Genomic DNA, 24,144 nt, shown 5'->3' with positions numbered 1-24,144 from the left:
ATATGTGTGTGTTTGTGTGTGTGTGTGTGTGTGTAACCTACAGGTCTTCTTTTCTTACTGGCTAAATGTTTTGTGCCCAAGATTTAATTAGATTGCTTTAAAATATATGAATACATTTCTCTCTGGTTTTGTTTGGCAGCTGTAGTACCTTTTATGGTTAAGAACATTAGAACATTACAATCTAAAAAAATGCTTTTTAAAGCAGAAGTTAAAATCACAAAATTAAACATTAAAATAAATACTAAATGTAGCCGTCTCACCAATAAATATGGCTTAAATGTGAGAATTATGTCTAGGGAATGACGGGTGAGAGACACATTTCTAAATTCACTTCATTTCTATTAATCACAAAACCCAGATCTCAGATATTCACTGGACAGTGTCAGATTTATGTTTTCTATTTAGAAATAAAATAAAAATAAAAAACACTACTGTGTTTACCTTTAAATTTGAAATTACAAATCCCTCACAGGGAAAAACTAATTAACAATAAACTCATTTTCTCACAGGAAATCACACAAAATTATGGCAGATAAATAAATGTATTTATTCTTCTCTGAACTCTTTTGGCTTTGTGTATTTTTCCTTTGTGTGTTCCTTTAAATGATCAAATAATTACATTCACAAAGTCACAAACAACAACAGTAAATCACAATAATAAACATAAACAAAAATAAATGAAAGAAAAAAGAGGTTCCAATTGCAGAATAATAATCTCTAATCCTCTCTTCCCGATGAGATGAGAAACAGCATTCGTGAACTCCTCCTCCTCGAACTGGTTAGATGCATCCGCGGAATTTCACTCAGAACTCCCGATCTTGATCTCTTCAACACACTAAACATACGCTTGACATGAACTCCACACACCATTGTGGCACTTTTACACCGAATTATTAAAATAAACACGGGAATATTCTTCCAGATTACAAACCAATTACACAACTCATTATAACTGCAAAACTGAAAAAAATAAACACAGAAATATTCTTCCGGGCGATTTGTAAATCTGAATCTAATAAAACAAATAAATGTAATGACTTCAAATCAGAGGTTAGACTTTAACATTGTCCGTCATTTTGATGGACAGGGTCGAAAAAAATACGTCATAATCTATTATTACCCGTCATTTTAATTTTATGACGTCATTGCTGCAGGTGAAATGTGGCTGGAGGGCAAGCAGTGATTTTTCTGTACAGGAATCCTATCAAACTCAAAGTTCCTGTGTTTTGCGTCGTTTATGGTTGCTCAAATCGATCAAACCGAGAAACCACAATGAGCTTTCATCGTTTATGTCAGTGAATCTCATCCTCTTTTGAGTAATGAACCCCGTCATATTTAGACCCGTCCTCAAGGACCCCAGAATAATATTGGCTCATTGGTTTCATTAACGACCAAATGCAATCAAATATAATTTACTAAGTTAGCTGACTCATCCAATATTCAGTCTTATCATCAGTTATATTACACATATATTATCTTTTATGGGAACAAATATTCATATTCAGATATTTTATAAGGACCCCTGGCTGAGAAACACTGCTTTAACTTATCTAGTTTTTTAACTTTAAAAGTTGTCTCCTTTTCTAGTGTTTTGCGTCTGCTGATGCTGAAATGAATATGGACACTGCTTACCCTTATTGTTTTTGACGTGGTTAAATGTTCTCATTCTTCATGGTCTCGTTTGCAGGGAAGAGAAGCTATTTTATCCCATTGAATGATAATTTGGTGTTTTCACTTCAGTTTTGTAGAATCCCGTTCACAATGTTGATCTGTTACCGTGGAAACAGTGTCACGCGCTGCTGCTTCAGCATCATATGGCAGAAAATGTCCAAATAAATAAATGTTCAACAAGCTGACAGAGTCGATCCATGTCTCTGTTGGAAGGGTGTAAATGTAAGTGTAGTTTTATATTCACTTTCCCATATGACCACGGAGGAGAATCGGAGGGCATTCAGTGGACAGACACCCTTTACAGTCTATGACAGACACGACACACTGTGTTTTTATTTATTTCAACAAATGACAACCAAAATCAAACCCGTAGAAGCTCGTGAGCAGTTTTGAAGTGGCTGCGTATGAGTTATGGGTCATGATCACTATGAAGTGCCTTTGAGACGTCACAAAATACAAAATAAAAAGCTGAGATTTTCCATTTAACTTCATATTTGTGGTGTTAAGGAGACCTTGGGCTGTTGGAAATGCATGTTGGTCAAGCTCCAGCACTTTTTATAAATTAACTGCGATCAGACGACATACGAGCAAACCATAAAACATGTCCAGTCTGTCATGGACAAAATCAAAGTAGTTTAAAGATATTTTCATTGCATAGTGATTATAAAATGTAGATTTTCAGTAAGATACTTGGTCCTTTTCTCAACAGTCTTCTGATAATAATGAAACTACTGAAAATATTTGTTTCCCTATAAAATATGCAATAGTTGCACATTCTTTTCTAAATAACGTCTATCAACAAAGATATCTGGTCAAGCTTTCCAGCAATATTAACTGGCCCTCTTCACTTTATAAAGAAATCACACAAAAGGTTTGCCAAATGTTGACATGCCAAAACTGCACACATCCAATCAAAGAAAATGGTATAAAATGAGAAAAACACATTTCAAGAGACTTATCAATGTGTGTAAATGTTTGGCCATTTCTAATCAAACCTCAGAACTGAATTATTTTGCATCACATTCATGATGACCGAGTGATTCTGATGAGGACTAAAAGGCACTTTATAGTGATATTGACCCTTCTGCTCATTCTCAAGCCGACTGACCTGCGTGAAGTTGGCCCCCCCACCCAACGCAAAACGTCTGCAAAATAGTCTCATTTGTTTGTGCTCCGTTTGTGCTAGTTTGTGCCGGTGAAATTTCCGTTTGTGCTGCTTCGGTTTTTAAAATATTAAAAGAATTGGATATTCATTCTCAGGTCCCTCAGCCCCCCCACATGCTCCAAATTTGCCCAAAATAGTCTCAAACGTTTGTGCTTCATTTGTGCTGGTAAAAGTTTTGTTTGTGCTGCTTCGTTTTTTTTTAGATAGGGCCTATGTCTATTAAAATAATATTTATAAAATCTCAGGTCAATCAGCCCCCCACATGCTCCAAATTCACCACAAACAGTCGCAATCGTTTGTGCCGATAAAAGTTTCATTTGTGCTGCCTCGCTTTATAAATATTAGACATTGATTGCATTGAAATGAATGACACTGAACGGCTGTAAATGCAAATCGCATAAGAGCACATTATAGTGACTATTAGGCTATATACCAAAGCATAGACATTTAACAGAAATAGTAGGCGCAATGTGATTTCAAATTAAGTCTGTTTGCTTTCCTCCTTTTCAGTGACAAGCGCGTGTCAGAAACGGAAAGTTGTTGCATCAAAAAAGCTGCATCAGTCCGTGTAATTCCTTCAATTAATTAGCCTACGTCAAGAAAATACGACTTATTTAATTGTCTAACTAAACCAAATCGAAAAAACAAATATAGGCATTCGTTTAATTTGAATTCCAAATTTTCCAATTAATCTGCCATCTCAGACAGTTTGTCCTGGTCAGGTGTTCTGGTGAACTTGGGCCAAAGTATTGCAATCACAGCCTTACAAAAGTCATGCTCACAGCGGCAAACAGAAGTCCGACTGACAGCAAACAGGTTAGCTACTGTCCTGTACTGCGTTGTTGAAGCTAGCTTATACAATACGAGTCTTGATGCTGCAGTGCAGGATAACAGATGTATCTGAATGTTTTTCTGGAAACTCTGAAGTCATCCAATGTTTTCTGTAATGGTAGGGACTTCATTACCCATGAGGCACGAGGGAGCATGACGTAGGGGGAGGGAGAATAAAGTGGCGTTCGCCATGTGAGTTATACACAAATGTGTGCTGCGTGTTTATTAACAGTTAATATAGAGAATATTATACATGGTGTCAGAAGTGAACCTGAAGAATAGGCTACAGAGAACCAGTACAGCAAACAGACTGAAAGATGGCTGTTGCAGCAGTGCAGATATTCCCTCCAGCGCCGTTCTCAAAGGGGAGCGGCCCCACAGAATGACAAATCTAAACAAATGGGTCAAACGAGAGCGCCACATTCTACAATCTGTGGATCAGTCTTTAGGTATGCTGTCAGATGCCACTGTCTTCACAAAACTAGATGCAAGATCAGGCTTCTGGCAGATTCCCCTCACCCAAGAGTCAAAACCGCTCACCACATTCATTACTGCATTTGAGAGATACCTTTTCAATAGACTTCCATATGGAATCGTGTCAGCACCTGAACATTTTCAACGGCGAATGTCTCAAATGCTGGAGGATTTCAGTGGTGTTATATGTCATGCAGATGACATTCTTGTTTTCGGCCGAGACAAACTTGAGCATGAACAGCGTCTGAACAAGGTCTTAATGAAACTCCAAGCAATGGGACTCACACTGAATGAAAAATGTGAGTTTGCTAAGACTGAAATACTTTTCGTCGGACACAAAGTCACAGCAAAAGGGCTAGAGGCGGACCCAAGCAAAGTCAGTGCTATTCTACACATGTCAGAATCAAAGTGCATGGCAGATGTATGTAGAGTCCTAGATTCTGTAACACTTGGCCTAGTATTTTAAGCTAAACTGTCACAAGATTTATATGAGGGAGGGACCATCAGCAAAAGATCCATGAAAATCAAAAATACTCAGTAAGGCAACCAGTAGATGCAAAAGTATATATAATTTGTAAAAGAGAAAAACAATGAACACATTCAATCATCAATATCAGGTTATGAAATCACCCGTAAGCAGGTAACCACTGGAGTCAGATCATTTAACCACTGGGAAGGATCATGTGTAAATAAACACCCTTCCCAAGTGACATGGTAGCTTATCTGGATAGTTCGCAATGTTGAAGTCCTTGCAGCTGAAGTCCAGGGAGTTAAAATCTTGAAGTGATGTGAGTTGAACCAGTCAGGTATAATCCAACAAGTGTCCAAGCATACCAGCATACATTTCCCCTAGCGCCTCATGAAATCACAAGGAAGTTGAAGGAAACAATTCCTGAGGTAAAGGGGCCTTTTTGGTGAATAATCCACCTTTGTATTGTTCATAAAGACTAAAGAGTCCTTCTACAAATAAGCAAACAAAATCGACATCAGCTCATATATAAATGAAAACAAAACAAACAACTATACATAAAAACACAAAAGCAAAAACAACACCTTACATTGACTGAGCAGAAAATCCCCAAAGATTCCCAGTCAGGACTCTTAAGAGTGGGTTGCAGACACCATCCACCATGCTGTAGCACCAAACCAATCTCACTTCTTCTACCTCTACGTTGCTGATATACTACAGCAATCAGGGCCACACTGCCCCTAGTGTCAGGTAGTGGATCTATATTTACCAGGGCACCTAATGTGACAGTTCAAGATTGTTACAATGCAAACCATAAAAAGTATGTTCCAGATTAAAATCTTAATGTCTACATTCAATTTTTTGTAAATTTTTATATATTACAGACTGTAATATTCTCAGCGGAGCATAGTCTACTCCCAATGCCACCAGGGAGGCCGACCTGGTCCTACTTAATAGTAACCTAATCTGGCCAGCAATCTCAAACACTTCCCTCCAGAGGCGGCGTCCAGAAAGAGGGACTGCAAACTGGCAGAAACCAACTCAGACCGGATCGTAGAGACGGCCATTGGGGGGAGCAGGACTCAGCATAGCGCTTTTCAACCCTTGTTACCCTGTTACCCTGCTCAACCTAGGATCTACAGAGTGCTTCTTGAACAAAGCACTCTAGAGGCTGAGTACTCTACATAGGGTCCCTAATGAGGGGTGTACCTCCAGCTCCAACAGGAGCTGATCTACCAAGGGAGTTCTTACTGAAAGAATCTCTTAAACCTCTAAGACCAACTCAGGGGGCGAGGTCCTCTATATGACGACCCAATCAAGAGAGGGGAGTACCAACTAGACTCAACCGAGACGAGTATTGACCAAGCTCCTGAAGAGCCTACACTTGACCCAAAGTATCGCCTTCAAGGTCCAGAACAGATAATAACTAATTGGTAGAGCAAACAAGTGTCTCTGGAACTATTTTAATATTTGATCATTTAAATATCAGTTTATAATGGATTATGAGCATGTGCATTGAAAAAGCAAATGCATGGCTTATAAGTAATTATAAAAACAATATAAATGTTACTATAACTGTTGTTATGCAGTATATGTCTAAATGAGTGTTTATAAATATATTTATAGAATTGTAGTACTTACTTATTAAATAAGTATAAATGAGGCTATAATTCATTATAAGCATGGTCTTCATAGAAAGTGTTACCAAAGACTTCATTGTATTACAACATACAATTTATAGTATTATAATGATTTAGTGTTATTTATGAATGAATATAAGTGCTGTGATTTAATGAGGTCTAATGGTCCAATGGTGTTTAATCTACTGCAATATGGTCTGTCTGACTTTATCAGCTGCTACAAGCAAACAGGTGAAGGCAGTACTTGTCTTGCTATCTTGTTGACTGTGAGGAGTTTTAGTTAAGTATGGTGTTGGGCTGTTGAATGTAATGACATTTATGACATTTTACTAAATTGTTAAAAAAGTAGTTTTGTTAACCCTGACCCTTGAGCTTCTAATCCTAAAAGAACGATTTAACTGTACTGCTGTGCTGTTAACATGGTGGATTGCCCATGTTAATCTCTCATGTTGGCCCTACAGTGAAAAACTACTGTGTGGTCCTGTATGAGGTAACCCACCGGGGGGCCTGTGTGGGTTTTCTGTTGGAAAGCCTACATGGGGCCCCAAGGGGTCTACCCTTGCCCACACTGTCCCACAGAAAACCTACACTTACCCACAGGCCACAGGCATAACCTGATATTCCTGGGTCAACATGTTTCTGGGACAAAATTTTTGTTGATCCTGGAACAACATTCAAATCAACCAATCAGATTTGAGGGAGAAGTTTACAGAAAATGTCAAGATTAGGCTTAAACTACATCAGTGTTTTTCATCTATCATTTCCCTCTGATTTGTGGGATTAATTATGGGTAGGGTTAGGTTTAAGGGTAGGAATAGGGTTAAGACTAAATTTTCAGACTGGAATGTTCTAGTGTTCTATATGTTGACCCAGGAACGCATCTAACTCAGTAGTATCAGGACGTGCTGCCCACAGCGGGCCCACACTGGCATGTTTGCTGGGACTGAAGACAGAAGTGACATTATTCAGCTCAGTTCAGTGTTTGTTCTCATTCAGTGGTGTCAGTGAAGTCAAATCGATAAACACAGTTTTACTCAATATTAAGTGTCTTTAAACCTCAACTGAACAATTGATGCAATAACTGTTTTGTCAGAATTGAGAAGAAGGAAAATACGAACCATGCAGTCTTTGATATCACTAATACATTCTGCTAACTTGGCAAATTGAGCGGTTTCGTTGCATCTGGGGGAAATATAAAGCTAAACTGGGTTAGGCTTTAGATGCGAATCAAATATACAAAAAAGAGTCGAGTCAACTTTATCTATTCTGGGGATTTTCTTACAAAACTGTTTCATGAGCTAACAGGATGACATATGAAAAAGCCTGAACTTTCACTTCTCCTTTAACTTAAACAAATATTGGGTAGATTTGGCCTCATGTGAGCATTTTCAACAAGACAAGATTCAACATGAGTATCCAGGTAAGTCAAATTAGATTCCATATTTGATCAGATTTTCATATTGTCTCTACTTTATACAGAACATTTTTTCTGGTTTACTAGTAATAATTGTCCATTCTGTGTCAACTGAACCAGAGGTCCTTGGCTAAAAATATAATTAATTATTATTTTTAATTGTTCTGCTGAAAGAAATGCATAAAGAAGAAAACCAAAATATTAAATGCCATGGATAAATATTTAGTTAACTGTCTCAATTATTACTTTTTTGCTGTCTATAGATTGTAAAATCAAATGTATTTGCACACACAGCATATGAAACATGATGGATGATGACGCAGAATTAGCTGTTGTTGGCATCGGATGCCATTTTCCTGGAGGTAATTGTTAACAATTTATGGTGTTTCATTATTTGTTCATATTATGATTTTGACCTAAATTGTATTTACATTGTATTTTCTCATCCATTTTAGGTGAGGGACTTGAAAACTTCTGGCGAGTCCTCCTTCATGGAGAGAACTGTACAGTTCAGATACCAAATGACAGGATTGATCTCTCTCAGTGGTACGATCCGGATGAGAGAAAGGCAGGAAAGATATATACAGCAAAGGCAGCACTCATCAATGGGTAAGACTTTAATTCATTTGCCTCATTAAAAGATTTATGTTTGTTAAGTTCAAAAATGGTCAAAATAATAATGCATGAGCATTTATCAACCTGTCTCTGACCCTCTGAAATGTGACATTAAAAAGCATATAAATCATTTAATTTTCTAAAGTGACACTGTCCAGCAACGACACCAGCAGTTAGAAACAAAGTTACAGCGGGACGCAGCATCTCTGCCTCCCTTGAGCCCATTGAGTTTTAATAAAACCCCCTGAAGCAGAGGCCCACTAGCCTTTTTGGTATGAAGTCTTTTGAAAATGTTAGTGACAAGACTTTGTCCTGTGTTGAATCACATTACTGATCTAAGCAGGTCTCTACATTTATCAATATTACCACTCACAGCCAAATCAAACCATTTATAAAGATGATTAAATTAATTTGCTTTAGCAAATTCATTTAAAACCTGCATTTCGTTCTTGTTTGAATTTAAATTAAAATCTAAATTAACTTTTTAAAATTCTTAGTTGAAACCACTTCTCTAACACGCAAGTTGTGTTGCTCTCTCGCTTCCCTCAATTTTATCCTCAGTTCTTTTTGAATTTCTTTAAATTTCATTGTATTACTATTCTTAAAAGAAATACAATGATTAGTCTCAGGAGTGATATATTCCTTGTTATTTGGATAAATCTTGATGGTCTTTTTTGGGACCACAGTATGAAAAATTAATATACCCTGTAATCACTTCCTCAATACTATCAATATTATCATCTTGATAAAAAACTTCCCAATTTGTAGTCAGAAAACAACCACTCAACTCCTCCTTTATAGAATCACATCACGCATTGACTGTTCTTAAAACCGGTTTGTTCTTCCTGAAGGATGACCTGTAAATAGGGATTAACTGAATGGTTTTATGGTCTGAATTTGAAAGAGGAGGTCTAATCGTAGCCACACATGCTTCTTTGATATTACCATAGCATTTGTAAAATATTTTGTTTTTCCATCTACCACTCCAATCATACTGCTGATATCCTGGGAGAGCACAGTCCATCTTACAATGATTCAAATCGTCTTGAAGCCAGCTCTCTGTGTAAATGACTCGCGATATTCATTACAGACTCTTGTATTCAGATGCAGCTCTTGCATTTTGTTCCTCAAGGAGCGAGAATTGCTGAACAGTATTGATGGCAACGGTAGTTTATTGCATTTTCGGTGGAGTTGATGTTGAATGCCACCCCTTCTCCCTCGTTTCCACAGCCGACGATCTCCGTCTCATCGCAGCAACTCCTCTGGAACATTATCCAGAAGGCACGGCTCTATTACTGCTGTTTTCCGTAAAGATAGCAACCATTCCCTGCTGTGAGCCCGCAACACTTGATTGATCACCCGCCAACTGCCCGATGATATTCTCTGATTAAGATATCTGCACCTGATCATCACATTACAATTATTCACATTCTCAGAGTTAAGCATGATAATATGGTAACATATCACACTGAAGTAGACTGCTTATAAATTAACATTTATTTAAATACTACAATCTTAAAGTGTCTCTGTTTCATTATATCACTAATGGAAAACACTCTTATCAGAATAATGTCTGTTAGTTAAGCTTGTGTATATTTTTAGTTAAGTTAGTTAAGCTATAAAGCAATATCTCATGGAGTGTTTTTCCTTTGTGTTTTATATAATGACCACTAGGAGGTGCTCTAGGCACATGTTTTCCTTGATTGGTTTCCCTGAAGAGAAATATGTTCAGTTGAAAATGAAAGTAAAAGAGTTTACTTTCATTTTCCGTGTTTTTATTCAAACCAACACATTAAAGTCCTTCATAGTCAATTATTTTATCCCTTAAAACTCATCTTTGATCACCAAAACGGCATATTTAAAAAAAAATTCAAGTGAAAAAAATTTCTTCAAGCCTTAAAATGTATGTAACTCTACACCCTTGCCTCATTTAATATACACAGATCAATGAATATGCAAATTAGCCCCGCCTCCACTCGCTCGCGCCAGCTCAGAATCTACTGTTGCTATAGTGACGAGCAGTTTGTTGTTTGAGTTGTGGATATTTAATAAAAAAGCTTGCTTCGCTTTGTATTTTCAGTTTAACAGCTGTGCAACTGAACTGCTCATATTTTCTGACGCTTAAATTGTGTTTTAAATTATGAATTGGTAAAATGCCTTTGCAAAACGGTCTGAATCCATTTGCATTCTTTTGGGCTGCTCTCTCACTGAATCACCTGAAGCGATTCTTCAGTGAATCAGACAGTATCGAGAGAACAAGCAGACGTTTTCCTCTGTGAACATGCGCTAAATGGATGTTTTACAGTTTAGTTGCTTTATGGAGATTTAAAAAAACATTCAGATGAGATCCTGAAGTCGCCCATGCCTTCTCCGTACATGGAATAAATGAAGAGTTCAGATGCGAAAGCCGCTAAACGCCACCTCTGTCAAAAATGAGATAATGACATTGAGCGAATGCTTACGGCACGTAGTACACGTTCAACAAATCACGTGCTTCAAATCCTGAGCCTGTCCTTCTGACATTGAATGGCAGAAGAAAACGTTATTTACCTCAAAAAGAAAATAGCCTACAGTGGAAATGGCTTGGTCGCAAGTGTATCATGCACTCATAACAGTTCTTCGCGCAGTGCCGTTTCTTTGAAGGAATAGGATTTATTATGCATCAAACAACAGCTCTATTTCACCAAAGACAAAGTCAAACAAGATGCCATTCTTCTGTCTCACATGGTAGCTATGCCATGTCATGTAAACGGAGGAGGCAAAAAGTGGAGGCTGAATAGAAGAGACGTGTTAGATCCCTGTGTAAAGAGGTTTGTCTACTGTTTAGTTTTGAAATGATTGTGCTCTCATCTTTTCTGCAAGACACGAGCGCATCTGTTCTGCACATCCTTCTAGCGCATGTTTACATAGAAAAACAAAGAAAAAGTAGCGCATTGGAATGGAAAAGCACGTTCTGTGTGAATCGATAAAAGCGACCAGCTGGATATAAACTAATGCAAATAGATGGTAACAATCATGACATTAAACATTTGAGTTGAACTTGCGTGTGTTTTTGTCACATTGTTTTAAAGATCAAAGTGCAGGATAAAAAGTCATTTTTGCCTTAAAGAATGAATTGATTCTGAACTGCCAAAATGAGTCTTCAGCAATTCCAGTCTCACTTCCTGTTAGAAACCTACATAACAGTGTAAAAATTTGCATAATGACAGCCGGTTGCTCACGAACAACATCTATTTTGACCCGCCTTCAAACACTGAGACTGGAAGAGTTTGGTTTGTGTTGCTGACATGTTGACATGACATCTTTACGGTGTAAAAGCAAATCCACTTTGCATGCACTTCCAAAAGACAAGGCCTTTGTTACTGTTTGAATCTGCATCTCATTTCAGAGGCTGCGTCCTCCGGAGGTCGCATTTGAAGGCTGCATGCATCATTAAGGATGTCTTATTTAAGAAAAGTAGCCTAACCATAATAAAATTCATGATTATTCCTCGTGAGGTGCAAAATGCTGTATTTTCTTTCTTGCTTTGCAATCCAACGGTTGTTTTTCTTAAATGAGCCGGCCTCAATGACGTATACAGCCTTCAAATGCAACCTCCAGAGGATGCAGTCTTCGAAATGAGTAGCCTGTACAAATAGTTCAGACTATGTGCCAATATGTAGTTCATGCAGTGATATTTATATTTTATGACAGACCTATAGGTTCGGATGTTTTGGTAATGGTATTTATCCATGCAAAATAAAAGGCTGATAACTTTCACTTTGTGATTAAGAAGATTGAGTGAATGTAGGTAATAGTTCTGGTGGATGAAGGGCCCCTCAAGAGGTAAAGCCCAGGGGCCCCTTGTAGTCTTAATGCGGCCCTGGAGACTTGATCCACACATTTGTTGCAACAAAGGAAGCTGAGATTAAATGTGGTCATGTGGTGTTGACTACGTATTGATGATGACAAAAGATCATCATGAAAGTAGCTTCATTCACCAATCTCATCTAAATTCTAATCAGTGATATTAAATGTGTTGTGTCATTAATATTTTGCATTACCAACCCTCTGATATTACACCATGAGATCCAGCAGTTGCAGCAATCAGTTATTCTGAAAAATATAAACACATGTTGAGCACAAAGAGCTTTAATCTACTGTATAATTGAAACAAACAGACATCAACAATCAGCACTTGAAACTCAACAATGGTGACAATCAGATAAAAGCAATGCATGCTGGGTGCCACCATAGTACAAAACTCAAAAAGTTACTGCACTGGAAAAACACCTAATGAACACTTCCATTGAACACTTGTCACTGAATGATATTTAGGTTTTGTTTGAAGCAGCTGGTAGTAATTTAAGAGATAATTCAGTCAAATAAGATTATGTTAATTTTTACTAATGCTGTTCCAAACCTGTATGGCTTTCATGCTATTTTGCTTAAAGTCACCATGAAATCAAAATTGACAATTCTTATTTTTTTATGGAACATTGTAGTATTTATTATAAATGATTTATCTGTGCACTTTTTAATTCACGTGCCCTTGTAATCTTTAATCAAAAACATTAACCTTCGCTCCCCCTCAAAATGATTTATCATCTCTTCCTGTCACATGCTATGACTCGAGGGCGGAGCTATCTGGAACTGCCAGCAGATCCAGTGATGTCAGTGACATAAGGGGTAAATGCTGTCGCTGGGTTATGCGGACGAAATGATGAAGCTGATGCTTCAGCATAGAGATCAATATATTAACCACAGCTAATGCCAGTCATGGGGTCTGCAGTACCCTAAACATTGAAAGGATATTACGAAAACATTACTCTTTGGACATGGCAGCAAATTTTTTTCATGAATGACTTAACCTGATGGAGGACACACTCGCAAACCCAGCATTTTTAAATTCATTCCTATGGAAGTTGGGCATCAAGCTTAACTTACGTGCGAGAGTGAGGCTCAACTTCCATAGGAATGAACCGGAAATGCTCACTCTTCTCCACTCGCTCTGCGCCAGCGTACACGCACCGTCAATCAATCAGTCTCTATTGCCAACTGACTTTCAAAGTATCATCTTTCGTGTTCCACTGAAGAAAATAAGTCATACAGGTTTGGAATTACGTCACATGAGGATGAGTGATGATGATATTGTCCTTTTGGGTGAACTAACCCTGTAGTATATGAACTCCAAAAGCAATAACCCCATCATTTACTTTATATTCTCTGTAGCTTGAATGAGTTTGACCACAAGTTCTTTGGCATCACTAATGCTGAAACAATCACCATGGACCCTCAGCACAAACTTCTGTTGCAGTGCACCTACAGGGCCCTAGAGGATGCTGGGATACCAATGGAAAAGGCCAGTGGAACGCGAACAGGAGTATTTTTGGGTAACATATAAGCTAAATATAAGATAAATAAAGTAATTTTTAGTGTCTTAAATCCCAGTGCAGCTGGTCCTGGTCCCAGTATATGCACTAACTGCATGGGAAGTACCTTCGGAACAACCTCTGGTTAAGATGCGTTGCTAAATAGCACATAGATTTTCTCAGTAATTCCCCAGTTCACAAGAGGGAACTAACTTGTCCTGACCTCAATATGTGCACTTGTGCTTTAATTCCTTTGTGTCACCATACAAATAACATACAAGGTGGCTACAAGGGCTGATAACTGAAATGTCACTTGTCCGAGCCCTGCAACTATTGTTGTCTTACGCAAGGCACTTAACCTCAGGTTGGACTGTAATAGGTATACAGTAAGTGGCTATGGATAAAAGCATATCACCAGCTAACATATCTAACATGTTTTTTGTTTGCTTGTTTTTCAGGCCTAATGAACAGGGACTTTGAGTTGAAAAATATGAGGAATAATCCAAAATACATAGACCACAACACTGGCACTGGTTGCGCTATGAGCATAGCTGCCAACCGCATCTCATACATATTCAACTTCACTGGCCCCTCGCTGTCCATTGATTCTGCCTGCTCCTCATCCCTCGTTGCCCTTCACTTAGCTTGTCAAGCCATAAAACAAGGTAGCCTTCAAAAATATTTATGTAAACCCCGTGGACCAACTTTTTTGCACATTAAGTTGTATAATTATCTGTATTCCACTCAACAGGAGATTGTGATATGGCCTTGTGTGGTGGTGTGACCTGTATATTGGAGCCGACCCTTTATGTGACTCTCTCCAAGGCAAAATTAATCTCCCCTGATGGAACGAGTAAACCTTTCAGCAGCAAAGCAGACGGATATGGTAGAGGTGAAGGATGCGGGGTTGTTCTATTAAAGCCCCTGAAAAAAGTAAATAAAAAGATTGTCTCATCTAAACACAGCACTATGACAGCAATGTACCTAATGACAAACTACTGCAAGAAACATCCATATGTTTTCTGTATTTTGACAGGCTTTAGAAGACCACGATCATATTTGGGGTATCATCAGCAAAACTGCAGTAAATCAAGATGGCCACACTGTTAGTCCAATCACCAAACCATCCATGGTACAGCAGGAGGAGCTGCTTAGAAAAATCTACTCAACAGAGACTGACCTGACTAGTGTCCAGTACATTGAAACTCATGGGACTGGGACTGCAATTGGAGATCCAACAGAGGCAGGCAGCATCTCAAAAGTCATTGCCAAAGCAAGACCTCAAAAGTCAGGGCCACTCATCATTGGTTCTGTTAAAGGCAATATTGGACACACAGAATCTGCCGCTGGTGTTGCAGGGCTCATAAAGGTTCTGTTGATGATGCAGCATGAAACCATTGTGCCCTCATTGTTCTACTCCACGGAAAACTCCAGCATAGACGCTGAATCTCTCAATATGAAAATCCCCACCACAGCAGAGAAATGGATCAGTGACTGCAGAGCAGGGAGGTCAGCAGGAATCAATAGCTTTGGGTTTGGTGGAACAAATGCACATGCAGTTATCAAACAATACGTGCAGTCAAAAAAGCCAAAAGCTCAGCTGATAAGCAAATCCCACCAGTATTTTGTGGTCTCTGCAGCCTCTGAAAAATCCATGAAACATATTATTGAAGATACTGCAAAACAGATCAGTGCAGGGAAAATATCAGATCTACAGTCTTTACTGTACACATCCGCATGTAGAAGAAGTCATTTGAAACACAAATACAGGAAAGTATTTCAAACATCATCATTGGCAGATCTGCAAGAGAAACTGACTGCTGCTGTAGAGAAAAAGCTTGTACCATCAAAGACAGACTCCAAGCTAGTTTTTGTGTTTTGTGGCAATGGTGTTACATATCAGGGTATGTGCAAGCAGCTCCTAAAACAAGAGCCAGTTTTCAGAGAGGAAATCGTGAAAATTGAAACTCTGTTGCAAAGCTATAGAAATTTCAATCTGATGGAGATGCTGGAAAGTGAATCTGAGAAAAGTACAGAGCAGTCTGATCCAAAGATTGTCCAGCCTCTTCTGTTTGCTATTCAGGTTGCTGTTGTCAAACTTTTGAAACACTGGGGCATCAGTCCTGATGCTATTTTGGGCCACTCTGTTGGAGAAGTCGCTGCAGCTCATTGTTCTGGTTTGCTGTCCCTTGAAGATGCAGTGAAAGTCATCCACTATCGCAGTTCTTTGCAAAGCACTGTGACAGGAGGCAAGATGCTGGTAGTCAGTAATATGGCTGTTTCTGAAGTCTTGAAAATTCTTCCATCTTATTCAGGAAGGGTTTGCCTGGCTGCCTATAACAGCCCTCAGTCATGCACCCTCTCAGGAGATGCAGATGACATTGACAGGTTGCATCAGAACTTGAGCAACTCAGCCAGTGGAAAAGATTTGTTCCTTCGCATTTTAGATGTACCTGCAGCATACCACAGTCACAAGATGGATCCCATTTTATCCAAAGTGAAAGAAAGTATAGGCTCATTGCAGGGACATACTTTGGAGACAGAACTGTTCTCAACAGTGACAGGTGATAGTTTGTGTTCCTCAGATTTTATTACTGGTGAATATTGGTCAAGAAATATCAGAGAGCCAGTTGAATTTGAACAAGCTGTAAAGTCTGCAGCTAAGAACAAAAGGAATGTGATATTTGTTGAAATTGGTCCAAGAAGGTCTTTGCAGATGTACATCACTGAGACTCTGGGAAATGACTTGACTGTGATTCCCTCAGTGCAGCCTGATAAAGATCATGAGACAATGCTTGCAGCTGTTTCCAAACTGTTTGAGCTTGGGATCAAAGTGGACTGGGAAATGTTCTACAAAGGTTTTGAGACTGAACCAATTCCCTACCCACGATACCAGTTTGATGATGTGAAGAGAGATGTCTTTGCTTTAAATTCGCTGTTGATCAGTCCCACTGGCAACCATCCAGTAGTTACACAAATGGGTACAGACAGTTCAGTGTTCAGCTGTGATTTATCCTCTGAATCAGTGGCCTTCCTGAAGGACCACAAGCACAGTGGGGTTGCCATCGTTCCTGGGGCATTTTATGCAGAGCTGGGTTTAGCAGCTTACATGGCATATGCAAAACCTAAGGTTCCACTAAGTTCTCTGCAGCTCAGCATAACATTCCAGAGTCCATTTGTTTTCACCCAGAATGCCCCAGATTTAACAGTACAGCTGGATCATTCAGACCATTTGGCAGATAATACATGCAACTTCAAAATACAGTCTACTTCTGCAGTCTATGCATTTGGCACAGTAGAAGCAAAACCAGGTAGAAGTCCTGAAGAACAGTTCATTTCATTAGACTGCATTTTCAAAAGATGCACAATCCTCATGACTACTGAAGAATGCTACAAACTACTAAGTCAAGGAGGATTTGAGTATGGGTCAGTCCTCAGAAATGATGCAGATATTTATTGTGGGGAAGAATTTAGAGAGGCTATATCTGTTGTGAAGGTCCCAAAGGAATTACTGCCTCAGTTACATGACTATAACCTTCACCCTGTGGTCTTGGATTACATCATGCATCTTATTCCTGGAGCTGTAAAGGGTGTATCAATAAGACCTCAATATCCTGTGGAAATAGGAAGCCTGGCTGTATTTGAACCATTGCAAGAGGAGATGGTTGTATATGTGAGATTAGTACATGTGGGGGAAGATGATTTTGACATTTGTGGCTGCTTAGCCAACAAACAGGGTAGGGTGTTAGTTGAACTGATGCATGGGAAGATCAGAATACTAGGAAGTCGTTCCCAAGTGGTCAAGGAGTACTTCTTCCACAACAATTTCAGTATCATCTCTGAAGTTGCCACATTTGATACACCGATTACGGCACTGGTCTTTTCTGACCAGGTAGGAATTTATAACGCTTTGCAACAGTACTTGGACCCAACATCTAGATATGTGTCTTCTTCAAACAGTAACATACTGTTAAAAGATGGAATTGAACTTCTTTTGTCAAAACTGAACATTTCAAGTGTAAAGAAAAACTTCAGGGAAATTTTGTTCATGTGGGGTGATGCAGACCTAACCTCTCTCAAATCAGAGAAGGTCTTGGACAGCATGGCGGGGTGTTGTGAGATATTCCGAAAGCTTGTCAGATATCTCAAGGCACTTAATTTCCCAGGGTGATATCAGAGTAATAACCTTTAGGTGCTCTGAGAGCTTAGTGGACCACATAAACCCTGGGTTTGTTCTGTCAGGCATGGTAAGAGCTTGTGCAGCTGAATTGCCAGAACTTTCCTTCCAGCTGATTGACATGGGCTCTGCCACTTTTGAAAACGTCAAAGCTTTGGTTCAGGTCCTCAGATCATACCCCTCTAACAAATATCCAGAGCTGGTAGTGAAGGAGGGCGAAATTTACACACCCCAAATCACCCACACACCTTTGCCAACCATGGCAATCTCTTCAAGAAACCTCCATATGTTGGATGAAGTAGTCTTCAATTTGCAAACATCTGACCCATATATAATGACAAATGTGTCAGTGACTCAAATGGATAATTCCATTGAACTGATTCAAGGAAAAAATATTGAGCTTCATCTCAGTAAAATATGTGTCCATTCATCAGATTACTTCCCAATCAGCATTTCTGACCTGAATTATGGTAAGACACTGTACTGGAACAAGCACACAAATGAAAACCATAAGCTCTTAGCCCTTGACTTCAGTGGCACTGTCACAGCTGTGAGGTAAAGATGTCAGCAAATTTAAAGTTGGTGATCACGTTGTGTCTTGTTACCCTGTGGCTGCCACCACTAAAGTAGCTCTCCCTGCAGCTGTTTGCTACAAAGCAAAAAAGCTTTCATTCCTGAATGAAATCCCTTGTGTCTCTTATATGGTACTGGCTTGGGAGATCTTGCATGAGGCCTTACCCAAAGCTAAACAGAAACGGAAATTGGGCATTTTCTCCACTGTTCCTGACTCAGCTTTGATGAATGTGTTAATTGCTATTGCAAACAGATCAGGTTGGAATGTCAGAGTGAGCACACAGGCTGATCAGCTGTCTTGTGATTTCAGTGATGTTGTAGGAGCTGTTCTTCTACCTCCTTACAATGTAAAAACAGCTGAAATAGCTAGCAGTGTCAGAGGCATCAAAGACATTGTTCTTGTCTTTGACAACCAGACAGAATTTCCATTCAATACTACAACATTCCGAGGTACAAATAAGGAAGTCCACTTCCATGCCCTCTTCATGTCCCAGAAAATGCTAAAACGGGTACCTGCAAACGCAAATGCCACGCATCTACCGTTGGCTGAAATCCATGCATTTGGACAGAAAGTCCTTGTCTTTGGACGCAACAGCTGTTCAAAGAGTGAAATCTCAAGTCACTGATCTTCCATCTGTAAAAGTATCTGAATCATACTTTAGATGCCAAATCCTACCCATTATCATCCTGAACAGTGAAGACAAGAACCAGCTGTCTGACATTCCAGTGATGCCCAAACACAGTCTATTCAAGAAAAATTATGTCTATATTGTCACAGGTGGTCTAACAGGGTTGGGCTTCGAGACAGTAAAGTTCATTGCTCAGAAAGGAGGAGGAAACATTGTCATTCTGTCTAGAAGAAAACCAGACCCTCAGATGCAACAAGAGATAGGTCCTGGTCAGTAGCCATTGGGGTTCTGTCATTAAGTCTCTGCCATGTGATGTTTCTGTATCTGAGCAAGTGGACCAGACAATTGTTCATATTGGAAAACTATTTCCATCCAGTCCCATCAAAGGGGTATTTCACAGTGCGGTTGTCCTGCATGATGCGCTGATTGAACATCTTGACATATCTCTTTATGAGAAAGTTATGAGGCCAAAAGTAAATGGAGTGATTAACCTTCACCGTGCTACCATACAGTGCAATCTGGATTACTTTGTGTGCTATTCCTCCATCGCTGCCTTTGTTGGCAATGCCGCACAAACTAATTATGCTGCGGCTAATACATTCATGGACGCTTTCTGTCAGTACCGCAGAAACATTGGGCTTTCTGGACAGTCCATTAATTGGGGGGCTTTGAATCTTGGTCTTTTGTTGAACAAAGTCCATGTCCAAAGATTTCTGGAGTCAAAGGGAATCATGCTTTTGGAGATTCCAGAAATCCATGAAAGTCTTGAGCAGTGCCTCTTGATCAACAAACCTCAGCAGGCTGTATGCAAATTCAACTTTAAAAACAACTGGTTTAAAATTCTCAGTCAGAACAAATCACTAAAGTTGCGGTTGTACAAATTAGGAGAGGAAATCACGATTAAAACTGGAGTGAACATGTCTAGACCTGAGCATCCCACAACTCCATCCTCACCACATGATTATCTGAGGTTCGCGATTAGCGAAACGACTGGTATTGAGGTGGACGAGCTGAATGATGATACTCATCTTTTCAGTTTCGGCATTGACTCAATGTTAGCCATGACTCTGCAGAATCTCATCTTCAATGATAGAGGTGTGAATGTCCCTCTAGTGACTGTGCTGGATCCAAATACCACACTGGCAACTTTAATTAAAATCCTGGAGGAGAACTGTTTAGACAGAAATCAGAGTGAAGATGAAAGCAATTCCACATACTTTTGAGTTGTAATTTGTATTTCTCTAAATCAATCTTGTTGTAGTCTCAAACCAAGGACAGAACAAATTGAGGTTCTGCAGACTGTGGACTTAACATTGTTTATCATTGTTTTAATTTAGGTTTTGATCTTGAGATCACGCTAGGTTTAAACACATTCACTTCAGTTTGTAATACTGTAATTCATACTGAGATGCTGATGATGATTATGATGATGATTATTTTGTCAGAGGTAACAGCAAATATTAAATGAAATCATTAAAGTATGAAATTAAATTTAATTAATGAATAGATCCAAACAATAATATCAGTAAGATTTACAGTAATTTAAAAATACATTATGTTTTGTATGCTGGATGATGTTTAAAATACTGTCTACAATCACAATTGTAAAGATGTGTTAATGGATTAATCACTTTGTGTAAAGATTGAGACTTTCTGTAGTAAATACAAGTATCATGATATTTTACAAAGCAAATGTTGAATCAGTAGCACAACATGAGAAGTCAATATGATATGATCATTTATTAGTAAAACTACAATGAAAGAAGTAACTGAGTAATAAACAGTAAAGTACTGTTATGATTAGATGTGACTGTAATAGTATATGATATATGGGTATATATACAGAAACCTTATTACCCAAGGCAAATATCTGAGAAATAAATAAATGTAATGTAGAACGTCATCTCTTTTTATTTACATTTTCATTATATTCAAGATTTATATTTATTACATAGCTCTCTGTATACCTAGTTCTGATTGCATTCTGATTTCAGATATTTTTATACATTGATGCTAAACTATATAATTGTCTGCTGTTGTAGGCAAATGATTTCTGTCATGTTTCCCATCACATTTTTGCTTCTGATCAGTTGTCATGGCTACACTGTAAAAAAAAAAAATGTCTGTGATATTAACTGTGAAATTCTGTAAAATCATGATATCAAAATTTTGTAAATAGAAAAACAATGAAATTTTGTTAAATTTACAGCAATAGTTTGAAAATACTAAAAATACTGTTGTAAAATTCTGAACCAAACAAAACATTTTACAGTAATAATGTTAAAATAATCATAATTATTTGCAGAATTTACAAAATACAGAGAAAACAGTAATACAGATAGCAATACAATGCAGTTAAAATTACAACATGACAGTGTTTCATGCAGATTTTCAATAGCACAGCAACATTGCCAGAGTTTATATCCTGGTGTTAAGGACTCTTAGAGTAAAGAGTTAAAGTTCTGCTGTTGAATTTCAATGGATTAACACAGTAAACAGCTATGGAGCTAGAAATATGACTAAATGATCTGAATTTGAATTGTGTAAATTTGAATTATTGACAAGTGTCATTTAACAGAATTGAATATTAAGTGCCATTTTATATAGATTTGAAATTGAATTTTTTTATGGCCTAATTTTCTACGTATTTTCAAACAGCATATTTTTTGTTCTGAATTCTAAGACTGCAAATATTCACTTCTTAAAAATACAGCTTCAAGTTTTCAACATGAATAACAAATTCAATATTCTAAAATTCAAAACACAGAAAATCAGATTGTACTGAAAGTAGGTCAGAGGTCCAACTTCCGGGTTCCACAGGGAAGAGTAGAGGATCTCGGAAAAGTCAAACGTTGCATTTTGGCCAATTACAGAGCAGCAATAATTCTCAGCATGCCAGACATTTATCTCTGGGGGTCTCTGCTGTGCCTATTCGTTTTATATAAATGCATGCTTAACATTCACACATAACTCTATAATGACTATATTTCTGCTGTATTCTGTTATCGAAGTTTGATGTTAGGCTATTTCACTCGCTGATGTTTTCAGCTCAAGAACATCACAAATGATCATTCAGATATGTGTAACATAGCAGGTGTGATTACATGATTTATTTCCGCTCAATATCATGCAAATTGTAGGCTTATTAAGGCATTTAAAGGCTAATTCACATTACAAACTCAAAGAAATACAGAAACGCGCTGCAAAAGTTCACAACACAACCAAATACAGAAATACACTATGCTGCAATGATCTTGATGATGATGATAATTATAGGCAACTTTTATTTCCTAGCGCATCACCACATAACCGTCGCGTTGAAATAAGATGTTATAGCTAACGCCTCATTAAAAAAACACAACTTGTTTAACACTAAATATATTCTGTTTTTTCCTACTACGTATGGGCCACAAAAGAAATATTAAGAACATAAATGTGTTATGATATAGACACGGAGGCAGAGGTAAAAGCAATCCAGGTGAGTTTTATTGAACAATATGAAGAGCACAGAGTGAAAGCAGTGGAAATCAGGTTCTTGAGAGATGAATAGAAAGTGATACTGTCCTTGTTTGACTTGCAGATCCGTGAGCTGAGATGATATGGAGGGAGACGTTGGAGACACTCACACACACAGGTAGGTAAGCACACAAAGGGACCAGGAGACGAAGGAGATGAAGGAGATCGCTGGAGCAGGTAAGTAAGTCGATAGGGAGTCCTTGAGGTAAGCATACAAGTGCTGTAGTGCAAACGAGACCGGACAGTGAGTGTGTGTGAGTGTGGTGGCTTTATAGTGCTGGTGATTGCAGAGTGAATGAGATGCAGGTGGCGGTGATTAGTATGCTGGTGATTGAGTGCGTGGGTACTGTGGTGAGGTGGAGCCTGGCGTGTCTGTGACAGTACCCCCCTCCCACGGCCCGCTCCTGAGGGCCGTGGACCCCGACGTCGTGGTGGTCTTCCCCTGGGTCGCGGGGCAGGTCTGTCTGGATGGTTGGTATGGAAGTTCTGTAACAGAAGAGGATCAAGGATATCATTCCTGGGAACCCATGAGCGTTCTTCGGGACCATAGTCCTCCCAGTCCACGAGGTACTCGAGTTTACCACCACGGCGCCGGGAATCCAGGATCTCGTGGACCACGTAGGCTGTGCCGTCCTCTAGAAGAAGTGGAAGGGGGGGCTCGGCGGCTGCCACGTCAGGCTCTGTGGAGGGAACAACAGAAGGGTGGTGAGGTTTGAGTAGAGACACGTGAAATGTAGGATGGATTCTACTATACTGTGCCGGGAGTTGGAGACGATAGGTGACGGGGTTGATCTGCCGAAGGATGGTGAACGGGCCAATGAAGCGGGGACTCAGCTTCTTGCAGGGCAGACGCATCCTGATGTCCCGTGTGGACAGCCAGACCTTCTGCCCCGGCTGGTAGACAGGAGCCTCGGAGCGTCGAAGGTCGGCTGCCATCTTGCGTCTGCGCAGGGCCCTCTGCAGCTGGTGGTGAGCTGAGTCCCACACCCTCTCGCTCTCCCGGAACCAGTAGTCGACTGCCGGAACGTTGGAGGGTTCCCCGTCCCAGGGGAACATCGGGGGTTGGTAGCCGAGTACGCACTGGAAGGGTGTTAGTCCAGTTGAGGCTTGGCGGAGGGAGTTCTGTGCGTACTCGGCCCAACCCAGGTACTGGTTCCAGGAGTTCTGGAGCAGATCCGTGAGCTGAGATGATATGGAGGGAGACGTTGGAGACACTCACACACACAGGTAGGTAAGCACACAAAGGGACCAGGAGACGAAGGAGATGAAGGAGATCGCTGGAGCAGGTAAGTAAGTCGATAGGAGTCCTTGAGGTAAGCATACAAGTGCTGTAGTGCAAACGAGACCGGACAGTGAGTGTGTGTGAGTGTGGTGGCTTTATAGTGCTGGTGATTGCAGAGTGAATGAGATGCAGGTGGCGGTGATTAGTATGCTGGTGATTGAGTGCGTGGGTACTGTGGTGAGGTGGAGCCTGGCGTGTCTGTGACAGTACCCCCCTCCCACGGCCCGCTCCTGAGGGCCGTGGACCCCGACGTCGTGGTGGTCTTCCCTGGGTCGCGGGGCAGGTCTGTCTGGATGGTTGGTATGGAAGTTCTGTAACAGAAGAGGATCAAGGATAT

General features: G+C 39.5%; 1 long non-coding RNA gene and 1 pseudogene across 1 annotated transcript; one reads left to right on the top strand and one right to left on the bottom strand.

Annotated features, from left to right (window-relative positions):
* Positions 1–4,691: 4,691 nt before the first annotated feature.
* Positions 4,692–5,346, bottom strand: LOC125249436. Its single transcript, XR_007180560.1, has 2 exons — positions 5,200–5,346; positions 4,692–5,101 (listed from the first exon to the last, which is right to left on the bottom strand). It is a non-coding gene; the product is annotated as an uncharacterized LOC125249436 (long non-coding RNA).
* A 2,622-nt stretch (positions 5,347–7,968) lies between these two features.
* LOC125250514 lies at positions 7,969–20,902 on the top strand (annotated as a pseudogene).
* Positions 20,903–24,144: the final 3,242 nt, after the last annotated feature.

This window comes from Megalobrama amblycephala, linkage group LG1 (genome assembly GCF_018812025.1).
Source record: "Megalobrama amblycephala isolate DHTTF-2021 linkage group LG1, ASM1881202v1, whole genome shotgun sequence".
Lineage (NCBI taxonomy): Eukaryota > Metazoa > Chordata > Actinopteri > Cypriniformes > Xenocyprididae > Megalobrama > Megalobrama amblycephala.
The sequence above is the reverse complement of the archived record's forward strand: the minus strand, read 5'-3'. Positions and strand labels throughout refer to the sequence as shown.